The sequence below is a fragment of the Daktulosphaira vitifoliae genome, unplaced genomic scaffold (assembly GCF_025091365.1).
Source record: "Daktulosphaira vitifoliae isolate Bord-2020 unplaced genomic scaffold, ASM2509136v1 Scaffold_1, whole genome shotgun sequence".
NCBI lineage: Eukaryota > Metazoa > Arthropoda > Insecta > Hemiptera > Phylloxeridae > Daktulosphaira > Daktulosphaira vitifoliae.
In genome coordinates, this window is record NW_026099572.1 from 49,744,046 (window position 1) to 49,763,390 (window position 19,345).

The following is a 19,345-nucleotide window of genomic DNA, read 5'->3' on the forward strand; positions in this document are numbered from 1 at the left end:
AGTATTTTGGCCAATTACTTTAACAACAATAAAACGGCATGTATTTTAATAATTTTTTTAAAAATGTGCTATAAAAAAAAACTATACCTAGAAGACATGTAATAATATCTTTTTAAATTACTCACTCAATATCGTTATCCTTCAGGTAACTAATTTCCATTTAAATGATATAAAAAAACCTTTTGTAGTCTATATAATTTGTAGTATTCATTGTGGAAAAAATACATTTTAAATTTACCGGGACGTTCATATTAAAACATTTAAACAATGAAATAAATTATATTTTCTATGTGTGATCAATTAAATAATACACGATACATTTTTTTGTCGTCCTACATTCTTTAATTAGTTAAAATTTTATACTGATTTTGTGTGTATCTAAATATGTCAAGTACAATAGGAGATATTATTTTTTAACCAAACTTATATTATATATTAAGCTTAATACGGCCTATAAAACAGCAATAGGCGACAAATATTCTACGATGATTCGTTAGCCGGAAAATCGTCATAAAAAAGGATTAAGTTGCATCCAGGATACTGGTTCGGATTGTATGCATTGTCCTTGAATCGCGAGAAATACAGTCTTCTAGGGAAAATGAAAAAAATTACATTTATGTTTTATTAATGCCTGTTTATGTGTTTTATCCCTACTAGAAAGTTTTCTTAGCCACCCATAGCGTTCATGATTTACCGCCAAGACTCACTCGGCACGGTGGTATTCCTCTGGCAACTCGCAAGACGTGCCGATTTCGTATCACAATATTTTAATACATTTACAATAATATAAATCAAGTTTGAATATCGTGCAAACAACGTGCGAGGGTTTACTTTTGTTTTCCACTGCATTCGCGGTCTGACAAAAAACGGTTATTGTCCGCTGACGTGAATCCTGTTACCGCGTTGCCCTCGCCCCCATTTTTGGGTCACCGAACAGCGCGTGTCTTTCACTTTCGCCAGTATATTGTAGTCGCTGCCGTTTTGCATTAAATGTGCTGTATCGTGACCGGTGGCATACCGAAGAAAGAAAAATATAAGTAAATTCACATAACGACGTGTTGATCTAGTTCCATTAAGGTTTTTTATTGGTTTCATCAAATCTGTATCCTTCAAAATCCAAATAACTATTCAACATCATATCGATCGTATTGATTTGTGATAAGCCTGAAGTTTTTTATGTTCACTGAACTGTTAACATGAGCATGTTTCTGCTGACCTATACAATAAATAAACTGATAGAATTGATACATAACTATTTCATTATTAAATATTTATTTAATTGCAGCGAGTTAATATTTACCGAAAATGACATTCAATACGCTAATATTGTAGCGTTACAAATAACAAAAATCGTGATACTGATAATATCAATCAATTGTATGATAGCTACAAGCATTTAAAAATTATTCCTGATTAACCTTGAGGTAAAAAAGTGAATTAATTTTGTTCAATGCATAAAAAAGAAAAAATACGCATTTAAATGAAATTGTGCAGTTTATTCGTTTTTGAATATACAATATAAAAATAAAAATGTAAAAATGAAAAAAAAGCTTATTATTATTATAAAAAAACATATTATTAGCTTCGATGTGAAGCTGTGAATGTATTAATTTTACTATTATGTGTTTTTTTTGTGTCTTTACCATTTTTTCTCAGCTCTCACCAAACCGATTTCTTTCAATAATACGTTAAAAGATCACGAATAGTATCTAGTCGAAGACATTACCCTCAAAAATTGAAAAAAATTCCCTCGTTCCCCGTAAATGGGGGAAACCTCCAAAAAAATTATAAATGTAAAAATTGTTTATTCAAANGTATCTAGTCGAAGACATTACCCTCAAAAATTGAAAAAAATTCCCTCATTCCCCGTAAATGGGGGAAACCTCCAAAAAAATTATAAATGTAAAAATTGTTTATTCAAAATTTTTTCAATTTTCATTACTTAAAACTGGAATAACTTTTTTAAGAATAATCAAATCAATATAAATTGTTTTTTTATGAATACATGAGATATTTACCTATCATTTTGTATATTTTTTTTGTAAATCTGACCCTTTAACTGTCCATAAAGGGTAATCAAAATGACAAATTTTTCACGAAAAATTAACTTTTGAAAGTGTTCCGGAAATACTGACACTTTTATATATATCTTAAATTAAAGCTAATGTAATATACTTTACCATGTACAAATAAAATTTCGGACTTTATTTTGTCTTCGTGGTGAAATGGCTACCGAATGCTATTTTTGTGTTAAAATTCTTGATTTTACATTTTTAACTTTATAATGCTATAAATTTTTGAAAAATGTCTGGATCAATACAATTTTTTTATGAGAAATATTATTTAAATACTTCTTTCATTCGACATATTTTTTTTTAATCCGGATCATTTCCTTTTATACATGGTTGATCAAAACTTGAAAATGCGTATAGAAAGTCGAACTTTTCAACTTATTTTGTAATTAAAATATATTTATTGATTATTCATACGTAACCTAATAATCAATAAATATTAATATTTGTTATATTAATTAGAAAGATTTTGTTATTATTTAGGCTATATGCGAAACTCTTATTGGAGATTTCAAATCGGCGCAAAAATGGATTTAGAAAAGTATATTTTGGTCTCAGACGAAAATTCATTGGAGTCCAGTAAATTAATTTATAAATGACAAACAATTATTTTTTTAAGTATTGCATCATGACCTTCAACTTTTATATACGTTTTCCATAAAATTAATAACTACTTTATAATTTTTTATAAATTCTCCGTAAAAATTACAATACTAAATTAATAAATATAAATTTCATACTATACTTAATTGCTATAATAAATATCATACATAATATATATATATAAATTTTTTTAAAGATTTTAAGGTAGCCATTTTATAGATAAGTTTTAAAAAAAAATGTTGATACCAAAAACTCTTATTTTAATTCGGTAGTTACGTTTATACAGCATTTGTTAAATTTGTTAAATTTTGATTTTTTTTACAATTTTCCAATGGTATCAAATGTTAGTCCATATTATGTAAAGTAGAGAAGTTAACACTTATTACATTATTTACTGGTAACAGTACGCGATTTCTTTTCCATGGAATAATAATAACGTTTAACGCGCTTTATACAAAAATGATTATCTTTAATCTTTATTACAAAAGTTAGAAACATTATCTTATGTCAACTATGAGTGTTCCATGGTTGGCCAAATTAAAAGTGATAACAATTATTAATTTTACGTGATTCTATCATTGTAATCATATTATTATAGGATATTCCTTGATAGGAGATTTGATAAATACATTTATTCACTATTATTCACGTTTCAATTTATGATATATTAACTTATTTAATAAAAATTCAACATGTTTTAGACAATGTTTCTATAATTTTTTTTAATAATCTGAATTATACTACTAATTGTTTTTTCATGTCAATTACAAATACTTATTCAAATGTCAATAATTTTCATGGAAAAGAAATCGCATACTGTTACTAGTAAATAACGTAATAAGTATTTACTTCTCTACTTTACATAATATGGACTAACATTTGATACTATTGGAAAATTGTAAAAAAAATCAAAATTTAACAAATTTCAAAATGCTGTATACACGTAACTACCGAATTAAAATAAGAATTTTTGGCATCAACATTTTTCTTTAAAACTTACCTATAAAATGGATACCTTAAAATCTTAAAAATAATTTTAATAAAAAAATTAATTTTTAAAATATTTTTTGTAATTGCGAAAAATAACATAAAACATATTTTAATATAGTTCTATATTGTAAAAATTGATTTAAAAAAAAAAAAAAGCATAAAATGTTATGTAGATCATAAGTTATATGAGTTGTCAGTTAGATTCGTTCTACTCTGTGTATATTACACTTATATTAATCATATAACATGCAATCAGGATATAAATAAAGAAATAGGAGATCATGTTGCTTTTGGAATAATCCACCAATTTTTAAAATTATACACTATCTACAGATTTGTATCGAAGCGTTTTTTATGATAGTGATTTTAATCACTGGACCCAACTTTGCCGCGAACTCACTGTTCTGGGTTTTCTTTTTTATTATAACTCTATTTATCTTTAACGTTCTCTCTGAAAAGCTATGCTTGTAATAAGAAGACGAATAACCCTGCATAGCTCAACACAAAGGAATCTAACACTGGCACCAACGAACTAAGACACGAAACGATTTCGACTGAGCTAAATAGGCTGTCTACTTAGATTTAGTACTCAAAAAGATACTTGGATTTGATAAATTTCAATCACATTACATAACAGTGTAATAATTTATTTTTATCAAAAACATGTGTTTTATTTTAAATTAAATAATTATTTAATTTAAATTTTCACTAATCAAAAATTATCAGATTAATTTCATTAAAAATACAATTGCGATCGATATTAAACCAATTGGATTTATTATAATAAATGATACTGATAATTATCAGTATCATCGTCATTACAATAGACTTTATCTCAACTATATGGGGTCGACTGCTTTAAACGATTTGACGGAATTTTTATTATCTAATGTAATTAAAATTTTTTCTAGTGTTTTTAAATCATAAGCAAATATATAAAAAAATTTTTTTATCTATCAAATTATCACTTATTATATTATTGCAATAATAAAGTCCTTGAAATAACTTGCAAAACTTTTAAATATATTAGTAGACTAATAAAATTGTTTTATTACCTATTTTTTAAATGATTAAAGGCAACAAATTAATATTAACTGTTACTAATTTCAAATATTAAGTAATAGCTTTCATAATTATATGACGTTTAATATTTTTTCTAAAAATGGTTTTGAGTCTAAGTAAGGAATTAGGTAATTTTTACACAATAAGACCAATAAAAATGAGATTATTTAAGACATTTTAAGTATTGTTTTATTTCTGAATTGATAATTGTGTCAATGATGTAGAAAGTACACAAATTATATGTTGCGTCGTATATAAGTAAAATAATCGTCTAATTCTGAGATCGTTTTGATAATATTGTTGAGTATGATAATAATAATCATCATTATAATTATAGTCATTGCCAACATTGAAAATGTGTAAATTTATTTGATATTAGTGACATAAGATTATAATTAAAACTGAATTATATCAACTAAAATAGTTTATAAAATAAAATTAGTATCCATAGCAACAAAATTAAGTTAATTTTCAATATTTGTAACTTTCTTCTAGTCATTCTTATCAGTAAAATGTTTATAGAAATTCCTTGATACATAATATATATGTAAAAATAGTACAAAATTATTATTTTTTATTTTGAATGTTCAACAGTAAATGTTAATTAGTATGATGTATAATGTAAGTACATGATAATATGTTTGGATAAATGTGAGGCATGTGTAGTAATTAAATTTTAAAGTAGTGTTAGAAGAAAAGTATTTTATATGTAAATTATTAGTTTGCTTATAAGTCTACTAACCTTGATGTTACATCCTCTTCGAATAAATTTTCATAATAAAACACAATAGTTAAATGAAATCATTTTGATCTATGTTATATTAATTTACTAAATAAATATGTTTACACGCTCTAGTAAATTATCTAAAATTTCCCATACGTCAGTATGATATTTATAATATACACGTTAATTTTACACAATGTAGTGTAATTTTCATATAATGTATTGAAAAATTTAACAAAAATAAAACATTTTTTTCATTATTTATAGATATTTTTTCTTACTTTATACGAGTTAAATAGTTCCAGTACAGATATGTGGAAATTCGGATGTTTTTTTTAAGAGTGTAATGTGTTGTACATTAAAGGACTAAATGAAAAAATATTACAAGTAATTATCAAACGAAGTTGTCCATGTTTTTCAAAACATTTTCAGTGTGAATATTTCATATTATGAACTCTTTTAAAAGAAAACTAGTTCTAAGAGGTTTGTTTAGTAATAAACCACTTGTAAACAGTAAAACCTTCCGTTAAAAGGTTATACAAGTTTGTTTATTATAACTTTTTCAATCACTTGTAAAATAAATAAATATAAGCGTAATTTTAATAAAGTATCTAGGGAATCTAACTCAAATTCTCCCCTACTTAAAAATATTTCTGTATAAATGTATAAGTAATTTTCATAATTTTTTAAAGTAGGGAAGTTGCAACAATATTAGGGCATAAGTCCCTTCTAGATCACCCGAATTACGCCTATGTTAATACTTTTTTAAATTGTAACACACATAATATGTATGTTTATAAACTAGTTGTAAATTATACAACTGACGATATTTTTTGTTCGATTTTGACTTAGATTTTTGTTAGAATAAATGGCGCGACAAAACAATTGTAAAAATTATTGTAACTTCACATATTTACCAAAATAAAACTTAAAGAAGTTACTCGGAATTACTATATATTAGTGATAGTACAATATATTATATAATGTTCAGTTGCAAATATATGAAACTTGTACTAGAACATTGACTAACTTAAAACGTTTGAATATTTTGTAAAAATTATATAATACTCAATTATATAGGTTTAAATCTTAATGTTGTTTTAATATTGCATTAATATTACAGGCACTTAATGGATTTAGCATACAAATTAAAATGTTTAAAATAATATATAATTAATGGTTATTAATTTTAATTAGTTTACATAGAAGATAGTATTGCGCTTCCGTATAGAATCTGTATAACAAAACCAAAAAACTTTACCCCAAGGTAATAAATGTAGTTAAAAAAAAATGTTATATTAATAAACTGAAACTTGTAATAAAAATCGAAAAATATATTTATTTATTCATGATTATTGTTCGCGTAGTTATAATTATTTAAAAAACTGATTAAGTATTTAATTTTAAAATATAAAAATTATTATGGAATGAATATAAATGTATAAAGGTTAAACATTAAGAACCATATTAAATTGTTAAATTTTTACCTTCAAATAAAATTTATGTAATTAAAAAAAATATATTATCCTTATAGCTATTAACTTGTTTTATATACACAGGGTTATTTTATTAATACTAACCACTTATTTTTTCATAAAATAAGTATTTTCAACATTTTTTTTTTTAATTTTGTTAGTTACATGTCTATTTTAATTTATTTCTTATAACATTTTTTTTAATGTTTTCCTTATACTTATTACTAATAAGGGTGTCGACATTATTTTTTCAAACAGCTATATGTGTAATTAATAAACTTTTAAAATAGAACTTCTCAAATACTGGTCCAAAATTTATTAAAAATAACTTTTAACCAAATGACATTTTTTATTCTATTATTAATAATATACATATCAACAGAAGTTTACAATAGTAACTTATAACGCAGTGTTGCTGAGAGACCACATAAAAATATAAATCTCAGAATGTTCTGAAATAAAAAGCCCATGACTTTAGTACGCATTATTTTGTACTCCTACCCAGAAAGAAAACTAATTATAACTTTTTAGGCTAAATTTAAATAGTTAAATCAATTTTCATAATAAAAACTGAGAATTAACTTATTTTCACTACTAAATTAAGGATTTTTAATCGTGAGAAGGTAATAAATTAGGCTAAATATGATTTAAGGGTTTAATACCTTAAATCGAAGATAAATTAAAATAAATTAATTTAAGGATCGTATTTATTAGGGAATTCAATAATATTTGTATGTTACAGTAGATATAATAATAAATTAAAGCTAAATTATTTTTGCACTCCGTTATATGATTGCACAAACGTTTCTATTGTCAATTAGAGTACTGTTTAGTGAGCTATCTTTTTTAATATAGTCTGTTTAGAGACTATAAACAATAAAATATTGATAATTTCTTCTGATGTCAGCTAATTGACAAAATAAACTAAAAATAAGTTTTAGTTGTATAAATAACATAGCTGAATAATATTAGTAATTGAAATGATAACAATTTGTTGTTTTTTCAACACAATAATTTACGAAAACAATGAAAATTTGTCAATAAGACGAGAAAAAGTTAAACGATTGAATGTATGTATTTTATCATTATAAAAAATATTTGTATTTCTGATTTAAATGCGATAGCTTTGAAATAAAGATATGACTCCTCATCTTAGAATTAAGAAATATTTCGTTGAGTTAATAAAATATGTCGTAGATTTAATAGTCCACACTAAACTTTAAATCAATGATGTCATTCCATTGATTTAAAGGTTTTTTTTATCTGAGTCTATACTGCTTTAGCATTATATTGCTTACCTTACTGATTAGTGTTTCATATTAAAGTAAATCTAATTATTTTTTTATAACTAACAAATTAAAACATTAATATTTCATAAAACAATTCAATCTTTTTCATTTCAATACTTTTAATGAAACTGGCATAAAAATTATTTGTTTAGGGTAATTTTTAAATGGATTATAATATTTTGTCATAAAATGTTGAGAGTATATTTTGTTAAAAACGTGTTTGACCGATTATACCAGAACTTTATATTTAATTTTATGTTGAAATATATTACTTTTTTCGGTTAATTATTTCAAGTAACAGTTTTAAATTTAAAATTAAATTTAAAATTTAAATTTAAATTTAAAATTTCATAACAAATGTATGTCTTTATACCGCGTATGCGGTTTAATTTAAAAAAATCGAATTTTCCCCTATCCCGAATAATATATTTATATAGCAATAAATATAATTTTTGCTGAACTTTTTTAGGGGAAATTTTTGAACTTCAATGCTATTTGCACTAGTGAGACTCATTATAAATTAGGAAAACATGAAAAAATATGTAACTGATTTTTAGTAAAGTGGTGTCAGTGCAACTGACACTAAAATGTACAAAACGAATAAAAAAAAATTTGTTACCATTAATGTTTTCTTCTTATTCAGTTTTAAAAGTTGAAAATTGATGTTTAACCTTCCCTTGCATCACGGATCAATAAAAAATGATTTTAAAAGATCTTAGCAACAAAAATTAATTTTACATGAGATAAACTTTTTAACAAAAATATTCAACTTAGCTAGTTAAATTTATAATTTGGTAACTTTAAACTGTTAATTTATCGATATTGTTCATACTTGGCTTAACTTTAGTTAATTATTTCCATTAACATGACCATCTTTTTACATGAGTATTATACACATTATCTAAAGGTCGCTTGAGGTCATTAGTTCAGCGTAGTTTAACTAACGCCAGTAGCGTTTATTTGAAGTGACTTGCAATAAACGCAAAAACCAACAACCAATTAGGCAAAAAAATAACATACTATGATATATTGGAGTACACTAATCGAAATGAAAAAACAAATAAACAAAACGGGTATGCAGCCATATTGGTACTGTGCAAGTATAACGGTTGAACACGTTTTCTTTGATTTTTTTCTGTAAGTTTTGCAGGTTGTGCGTTGAATAACAAAACCAATTGTGGTTTAAGAAAAAGCTTCTTGGTTGCAATTTTTCTCGTGTACGGGTATTTTTTTTATTATTACAATGTTAATTCTGTATGTTTCCTCCAATCTAAAAATATTCTCTATCTTCTCCGACGTCGTTCAGTCCTAACCCTCCGCTTCTTGTTGGAACTGAGAGAGATAGGATTGCAACAAGAACTGTATATGGTATTTTTTGTTGCGGGGTAAACGGTCGGCGACCGCATCAAGGTCATACACACCGCTAAGCTTACTACAGCCCCATCTTAGAGCCGCATTGCTCGCACCATATCAAAGCACACACGCGCACAACGAACGACCTCAGCAAGGTCGTCTACGTCTGGATGAGCAGCGATGTGTCCTGACTCTGCATAACCATTTGCCATTGTCAAAAGTGACTTTATTCTTACTCGAGGACATCACCGAAATCAATTAATTTACAGTGCACTTCCTAACATGCCGTTTGGTTTATTTTTGATGCTGCACGGCTTCTAATTAAAAAAAAAAAAGTGTTCAAAGCATATTTATATTATTTGTTTATGCGTTTTTTTAATCAATTGTCATCTCATCACAAAAGAGTACTGAAATATAGATTATTTAATCCGCGTAAAAGTACTATTATCATATTTGTTCGGGTATGTGTCCTTGTTGTTTTTTATTACCTAAGAATTTATCACCCCGATTTTTCGTTGCAAATCTTTTAAAGACTAAAATCATTACACACCAGAATTTTCAGCGTTAATAAATTATTAACAAAGGACCGTTGTTTATTAAAAACATACGGTTTAAAATGTAACAGTATTCAAATTGTATAGTTGCCGGCTCCCAATCAAAGAGCACTAGAAAACTAGAAACATTTCAGATTATTTGATTTAAAAACATGTTCAAAATGTATTTTGATTAATAATAAATATTGTATTTTAACTTGACCCAGCCACTATTTACCGTATCATATATCATTTTTAACACGTAATAAACATATTATACATAAATATTATTATTTATGGTAACTCAACTTTTTCCGTACAATGCATATTTATTATTACAGCCGACATTGCTCTATTATGATGTATTTTAAAGCTGTTAAAATAATTTATGTGTTTTTGACCAGTTTGTATAAATTCAATTTATTCTTAAAATATATTATTTAAATAGTAAGTGTAAAACTATTAATTAAAAAAATACACGCATTAAAATTATACAAGTTTTATTTTATAATAGTTGGTTTTGTAACTGAGACAAAGCATTCTTTATCTCGTATCAATTACTTGATTGCAAGTGTAATTTCAAAGAATAATGACATTAACTTCAATTTCAGTGCTGTTTACAATTCTTTACTTTGTTGCTTAGTAATTACAGTGATTTCAAATAAATTTTTTCAAGATTTCTTTGCTAGAAATAATAAAAATTGTAACGTTATACCATAGATTAATTGTTGAGATAATCGTGTGGGGGGTCCACATATGAAACATTCTCAAGGGTTAAAGGTACTTGAACTACGTTGTCAATTAAGAATCCTATTGCATTGGTTAATAGTTGTGTCTATAAAACACTATATTGTGCAGATATTTTATTTTATGGTTAACGCAGAATTCACTGATGAATTAATTATTGTGCGTATCCGATACGTTAGATTCGCGTGATATTTTCAACGGCACGTTAAATACTGAAAAAACTAAATAAAAATACTTGATGTAAGAACTAATAAGTTTTTTCTTCGTATTGACATAAAAATTATGTTGATTACAACATAAAATACCAATAGAAATATAAAATGCAGTCATTCTAAGTATGAGGTGTGACTCGGGTCCAATGATAATTCTAAGTATCTAAATAGATTCTTAAGAACACATTGTTCATAGGTAACTGTGGATTTCCCATACGTATAGTTATGTATATACGGTTCGCTTGATATACACTTTTTTTACGGACATCGCTAACACAAAATTATTCAAAATGCTTATCGGTCCGTTGTTGTCCAACACTGTATGTGAGAAAACATAACTAACCACTATTCACTTAACTGGCCAAGTGGTTACAACAAATAGAACCGACCAATGTATGCGTGCAATGTGTGTAGGTATAAAATAATACTGATCAATTACAATGAGCAAATCTTTACCCTTAAAACGTCTCTTGGCCGCATAATATGTACTATTTTGTGTATACAATTGAAAAAGTAAACTATCATGACATGTACAACAAACGATTATGGAGACTTTGCGGTAAAAAGCCATTTGCAAGATCAAAATTATTGTTGTACTTGAACCGCTGCATAATGTATGATGAATTTTAAATAACACTTGTTTCAGTCGCCGACAGCTTTATATCTGTTTTTGAAACCGGTTCGACTAAGTTATTCGTCCGTTGTGAGGTCGAACACGTGAAAAATGTGTATTTACGTATAGATAATGGAATTTTCAAAAAATTTGTTTTTAAGTAAATATAAATATGTATTTCGATGAAGTGAACTTTATACGCGATTTTCAAACACATTTTCAGTAAATTACTTGTGCAATAAAATTGCACAATTTATGTTAAAATTCAAAAATGTCTGGTTAATAAGTATTTACAATTTTTTGAAAATTATATGAATTAATGAAAGAATGGAATCAAGTCCTCGAGAATTTTATAATGAATAATTCATAAATAAAACTATTGAATTATTATAGCTTGCAGTATAGTTTGATTTAGCTTCTATTCGATGGTTGAAGAGATTTTAAATTTTACTATCAGTCAAAATGAGTCCAAATTGATTTCATAAAAAATAAAATAATAGTGACATAAAAACCTAGGCATATTTTAAAAAAAAGTTAAGATATTAATAATTTCAAATTTAATGTATTCAATGCCGCCTACGGTTAACTTATTTATTGTTATAACACTTAAAATCGCTTCAGGCCAATATGTAAATAAAATAATGAATAATAAAAAGGTTATATATTTGTCTTATCTCAACGATTTTCACTGTCTAAGTTAAAGGTATAACTGTATATTATAATTGTTTTTGTACGAAAATGTTTAAATGCCGTGGCATGTATCTTTGGTTAGAATAAAAATTTTAAATGCTCATAGCGAGTGAAATTCGTGTCCGATTTCAGATTTTCATAATTTTCCACCTATCCGTTGCATATAAACTACAGTGGTATATGAGCGAAATAGAAAAAAATCATTTTTATGGAGTAAATTGTCGCAAGAAATTCGACTACACCCAAAGAAAAACCTCAATCAATTTTGATAGAGAAATTTTATCAAGGGTGTATGATAATGTTTTATTAATACGAACAAAATAATTATTCTTATAAATAATTATTGTTCAAGACAAGAAAAAAAACTATCATATTGATAAATATATCATAGTTTCAATAGTAATGATATATTTTTTAAATTGAACAATGAATTTATTATATAGATCGAGGTTTTTCTCTGGGTGTAGTGCACCTAAAGTGCCCAAAAAAAAAAACCTCATAACTCGGTCAAAAACCAACATATTTTCACAAAATTTTAAGGGCAATTTGCTTTTTTTACAAAATTTTTAAACGCTCACGTAGTGTTAAAAAGAATTTTCTTATCTTCGACAATAACTTTTCTAGAGCAACGTCATTAATCTCTTTCATAAAAAAAAAAAAAAATAAATTAAAATCGGACCTCATTTAATAATTTTTCTAGCATTAGCTAATATTTCAATGTTTTCTTATAAAATAATTAATTAACAATAAGACTTTTGGCATTAATAGGTTTAACTAGATTAAAATCTGATTTTTTGAAGTATAGTTCAACAAAATCGGTATGTAATGTATTTTCTGTGTCTGTCACAACTTCTTTTTCATCTCCTATTAGACCGATTTTGATTAGATGTACGTCAAAACATCACAAATTGTATCTAATTGAAGAAATTATCCTTAAAAATTAAAGGAATTTTTCATAATTTTTACAGTAAACTAATTAAAAGTAATACTATGTATTTATAAGTTTTCGCTAAAACTTCGAATTAATGAAATAAAATCATCGTATGTCATCATGATTAGATCATCTATTATCGCATTTTGAAAATAAAACAAACGCAGCGAGTAAATTGAACTTGTAAATAATTACATTGACCATTTAAAGAAACAAATCATTACACAATAATTGTATTTTGTTCGCTTTGCCATTAAACGAATTAATCGATAATCGTTTTCACTCAAACGGCCAGCAAAATTGATACGTTAAAACATCATTATCGTCACGTTGTTTATGATCGCGGCATGCGACAAACGTATCGAATATCTTCCAATACCACCGAACATGTCTTGCAAGCGAAGATATGAACACTTCATTTGCATTCGGACGATTTCGACGACATGGTTTAATTATTTTTTTACAGAAGTCGTCGATACTAATTGGTAATTCGATATTAATGACTAGCCACATAACAGCCTATGTGTTCATATCATTATGACACCTTTACGCGGTGGCAAGTTCAAATTATTTTTTTTAACTATCGACATCGTTGAATATATTCGCGCTTGGACACACATTTATTTCAAGAGATTATTTCACGCCCAAGGAGTTCTGTGATGTCAAGAAAACCCACACACGATTTGCCGAGATTTCGAAACGCACACAAAAGAATCCGTTACAACTGAATTGTTATTGAATATCACAAAGGTGTAGTCGATGGGATGCTAATTACTGGAGTGCCTAGTTTAGCACTTGTACATATCACAAAAGATACTTTAGATAACGAACGTATTGACGTGGCAAACGATCAAATTCAAAGTTCCAAATAAGTCGTAAACCGTTATGTAAACAAAAATTAAAAAGTGTTGTTACTGTTAGTCATAATACAGTGGTACGTAAAATGGACTTTGTAAACAAAGATTCAGTTTTCAAACCGACGAAAAATAAAAATCAACTTTTTCTCTTCAATCGATTTTCACCGCTAAAGTTTGTATGAGCTACACACATAATTTTAATAACAACAAAATTGCTATGAGATTATTAGGCCCGTAAGTTCAGAATATACCCAGATAACAAGTCAAATGCATAGAGCAGTTTGATTTAATAACTACTGTCAGAATAAAATTTAAATATATTTCTTATGAGGAATTATTTAATTATTTGAATCATATATTGGGTTTTGATAATGCAGTACGTAGATAAAATAAAAACCAACGTTTATACTTATTAATTCTTAATTAAATTATTACCTGGTAATATTAAAATACCAAAAACTTTAAAGATTAGTTATAAAATCAGATTCCTAGTATTAATCTTAACGATGTCTGTTTTTCTTAGAAACGATAGTAACTTTGTGCTCAAAACATTTGAGCAAATAATTCTGTAAATATCATTTGCATCAGTATCTTTTGATACATTTGAATAAATAAGTGTCTAAAGGGAATGATAATTCTGAAAAATTATATTTTAGATTATGGTTATTTACGACCCTCTCGAGTATTGATAGTCATCCACATGATAATTACACAAAATCCCATAATATTAAAAATAGTCGAAAATCAAACGTGTGTGTAGCCATTACAGTTGTTTCAATGGTCTGCACGGCGAAAGCATAACGAATTATGTTAATGCAATTTCAATGCACAGAACAATACTCAATAATATGCACCCCATAAAATGTGCGGTACGCACAGAGGGTGAAAGTTCATCACCCTTCGATCTGTCGACCGTGTCTAAAAAACCCGTATTGTCAAAAACACAGATGCATAATTTCAGGGAATAGTACAATGCACTTGTTGCCAGCCGCCTGCTAAGCTGTTAGATACACTTAAACGATTTAGAAAAGTACCCCAGTTATGAAAATACAATGGAGCAGGATCTACGCATAAGAACATCTATGCACTTTTTATAAATACATTCTTTATTGTTAATTGAGTATTAATAATCCGAACAAATATTTATCCTCGTGTTTTAAGATAATTAATAACACACAACTCAGTTTTTACTAGTCTCTGTTTATTTTACTCTATTTACTAGTCTATCATAAAAAAAAATAAAACAATGGCGTTCTAATTGAAGCATTATACGGCAAAGTCAATAATTTCCTTTTTCAATTTTTACTTTTTCATATTTTACAATTTTGAAATATGACTAAATATATTTTCAAAATTAATTAATAAACAATGATATCTAAGGAAAATAATACAGTCGTCATAAAAAAAGAAACATTTTTGTGTATTGATATTATTATTATTATTATTGTATCGAAAAATTATAAAAATAATAACAATAAAAAAAAAAAGATTGTTGACTTTTTTGACAACGTCTCAATTTTTAATTATTATTTATTTTATGTCATAGTATAGTTTAATTCCTATAACTGAAATAAAAATTAAGTATTTAATAAACAATAATAATTTTACCAATTGCAAAAACTAAAGTAAATGAAAAACAAAAATATTTTTAAGTTTTTTTAAATAACGTTAAAAATGTAAACTTTTTTTCATGAAAATTCGTCACTCGACAACAACGCTTTGAATAAATTATTATTTGTTTAGAATTATTCATGTGTATGTTAAATAGTTGTTCCACTTGATAATAGTCGAGAAAGAAGCACATAATAAAATAATAGATAACCTATTGACATTTTAATATACGTGTAGTATTTAAATTTTCAGTCTTCAATAATCTTTATTTAGTAAAAATGTCGTACTTGAATTAATTTTTTAACACCCGTAAAAAAAATGTATTTCTGTACGTTTTCGTTAAAATAAAAATATTAAAATTAATTTTTTATTGAAATGTAAGAGTAAAATAAAAAGTTATTCTGTATATACTTCATTTTTTTAAAAATGTGAACACATAACAATTAAAAAATATAAAATGTTTAATTCTTGAATAATAACTTTATTGAATAAAAAGAAATATTCAAAATTATCTAATAATGAATATATGAAAGAAATTCAAAATAAATTCATATAATTATCTAAATTAGGGGCGGTGGAAGGGCACAAACATTAATGCACTTGTCTAGTGACCTGCGTATTAAGAGGTCTCACATTCATAAATGAACAAAAAAAAGTCTCTTAAAAAAAAATAATGATAGTAAAAATATATTTAATAAAATATAAAAAGGGCCGTGAAAAAACGTTTTTGCGTTGCATTTCGCAATATTTGGCTTCGGTATTGATCTAATTAAGAAAAATTAATGAGTAAATAAAATGGGAAAATTTGTTTTAAAACATCATAAATTTGAATGACAAAATTATTACAAACATTTAATTTTCATTAAATGTGTAATTAGTGTAATGATGTAATAATAATTATTTCATGTACATTAAATTTTGGAGCCAATGAAAATGTATCACACTTATGCATTTTTATCATACAGATACGAAGTAGTACTCTATTTAATTTTATAATTAGAATGTTAAAAAAAAACGAAATATTTTAATAACTAGTAGTTATATTAGAAAAATTAAAAATGATTTTATGCTGATTTTCTGTTTTGTTTCTTATGTTTTTATTTAAAAACAATGAAATAGGTTAAAAACATTAGATGTTTTAAATAAAACAATGAAAAAAATGCAACATAAAAATATCAGACGACTTAACTTATGACGCTAAACAGTTTTATTTAAAAAAAAACTAAAATAATCAAATAACTTGAAAATAAAAAATTGCTTTTTAGTTACAATAAAAACGTATGAAATTTAAAAAAATAATTTATTGATTCGAATTCTATCGATAATTTTTTTTTAACAGTATATGATATTATAAATTTTAATTGTATAGTTTTTAATCTTAAAATTGTGTATTAATTTGATATCATAAATTTATATTAATAATATAATCTTATAGTACGGTAAAATCAATTACTATGTACTTAAATTGAACATTGTTCTATCGAAAATTTGTCTTCGGTAAAATTATTTACATATTATTTACAACATGTTTTAAGTAATTAACGATTTAAGTAATTTCAATTCTACGTCTTACGTTATACCACTGAATGAATGAATGAATAGTTATTATGATAATCTTCTTTTTGTATGTTAACATACTTTGGCTATCACAATAATTATGCACGTTGTTTTTTTATTTCATCATATGTTTAACAATGTGTTCGTATAATGCAATTCTCTTCAGAGGTCTTGACTCATTTCGACTGCAAAAATGAGATAACCTTTATCAATTCAAACCGCAAATTTATTAAATTCCGTACAACGTGATTCACTAATATTCTGTTATTTGTCTAAGCCATTTATGGAAATGATCTCTTTGATGACCGTCGGCAATAAAAAGAAACTGTATATTGTTTTAAGGTTATCATTTTTAATTTACCTTTTATTTTAATTTTATTTTTAAGTAAACACCAATGCGACCCTACGTATTCGCTACATAACAATAATTTATGTTTACTTGTTAAGAACACATTTAGAAGCAACTATTGTCATTGAAACAAAATAAAGATTTTAATACATTATTTCTAACAGAATTAAAATATTGTCGTTGACGTCAAAACGCTAGACAGTCGGTCTTTTTTTTTGACATTGGTACCCACAAACATTGCTATTTAGGTTCCGTAAGTCCTTTTGGCGAGTGACCACATCGGCACAGGGTTAATCATAAGTCCGAATTCATCGTATTGTACTTCCACCTCGAGTCCAATGCAAAGCGTAGGAGTGTCACTGAGGTCGAGAAGAAATTCACGCAGATTAAATAACAAAAGGAATACATTAATAAAATAAATATCAAAACAACACACACACACGTTGACCATCACGAAGGCTACTAATATCGTTCATTTCACGTTTTTGGAAAGGTAAACACTCTGCGAGGCGGTTTCGAAGAGTCATCGCACTCCGAATCAACGTCTTCTTCCGGCCGGAAGTGGCGACTACGTCGTGAACGTCGAAATTTGGCGGCCTTGGGTTCTTCATAATTCTATGAATCTACACGATCCGTAAACAACACACGGCACGGAATATATTTTAAGTAAAATGCAATAAGATAAACAGAGACACGTTTGACCATTTTTGGACAATCGGAAACGCAAACCATTCAATGCTAATCACGGCGACAATTTATCAATAATATTTATTTTTAAAAATGACCGCCGAATCTGAATTAGAAAGGCGGAGGAGGTATATAATTTTTTTTTTCAATAGTCGAATTTATAATCTGTGGAAAATAAGCAATAATTTAAAAATAAAAATAATTTTTACAAATTTTTGAGAACGGAAAAATCCAAGTTCAACTGTTGTCGGATTGGTTGAGAGACATTATCTATAAATAATTGGCAATATAAGGAAGTATCTTGAAATGGTGTTTTAATCTTTATCACTGTAACGGTCCACAAAAGTCTCAACTGTTATGCATGTCATAATTTTACACACTTTAAAAGAATACTAAACTGCTGCATTGTATGCTTTTATTAGTCGCAGTTTAACTTCACTTGATTTGCATGCATGAATCGCATAGATGAACAACAACAAATTGGTCACGTCGTTCAAATTATAATATTATGATCAGCCTTGGAATTACTTTTTATAATATGTAACTGAGCGAATTAATGTTCCTTCCTTTAAAGAAATTCTCGTTTTTAGCACAATAATAACAAAGGTTGTTTTACGCAAAACTCGTTTGTGATTTATCCTATTAAAAACACAAATAATTGTTGTAATGTCAAACATTTTTCCGGAGTGATGTAAAAATATTAGCCTGCTACATTATTTAGTTTTTATTGTTATTTTGGTTTTACTTTTGCATAAACGAATAAGCTTGTTAAAAAATTTATCTGAATGAATTATGTGTTCTAATCTATAAGGCGGATAGAACAAACAAAATTCTATTTATTGTTAAAATATGATTAATATATTGTACTAAGCAGACAATTTACTTGTGAACGTACTCTAAAAATGTACTCCCTTTTAGCTTCGATGCGAAGCTGAGAAGGTATTGGTTTTACTAAGATGTGTTTTTTTTTTTTTTTTTTTTTTTTTTTTT

General features: G+C 26.3%; 1 long non-coding RNA gene across 2 annotated transcripts; it reads right to left on the minus strand.

Moving 5' to 3' along the window:
- Positions 1-251: 251 nt before the first annotated feature.
- Positions 252-5,575, minus strand: LOC126895252 (uncharacterized). Of its 2 annotated transcripts, none has more exons than XR_007701613.1 (3): positions 5,470-5,575; positions 655-1,216; positions 252-589 (listed from the first exon to the last, which is right to left on the minus strand). It is a non-coding gene; the product is annotated as an uncharacterized LOC126895252 (long non-coding RNA). The 2 variants fall into 2 exon arrangements; XR_007701612.1 differs by lacking the exon at positions 5,470-5,575 and adding an exon at positions 1,301-1,752.
- Between the last annotated feature and the right edge of the window lie 13,770 nt (positions 5,576-19,345).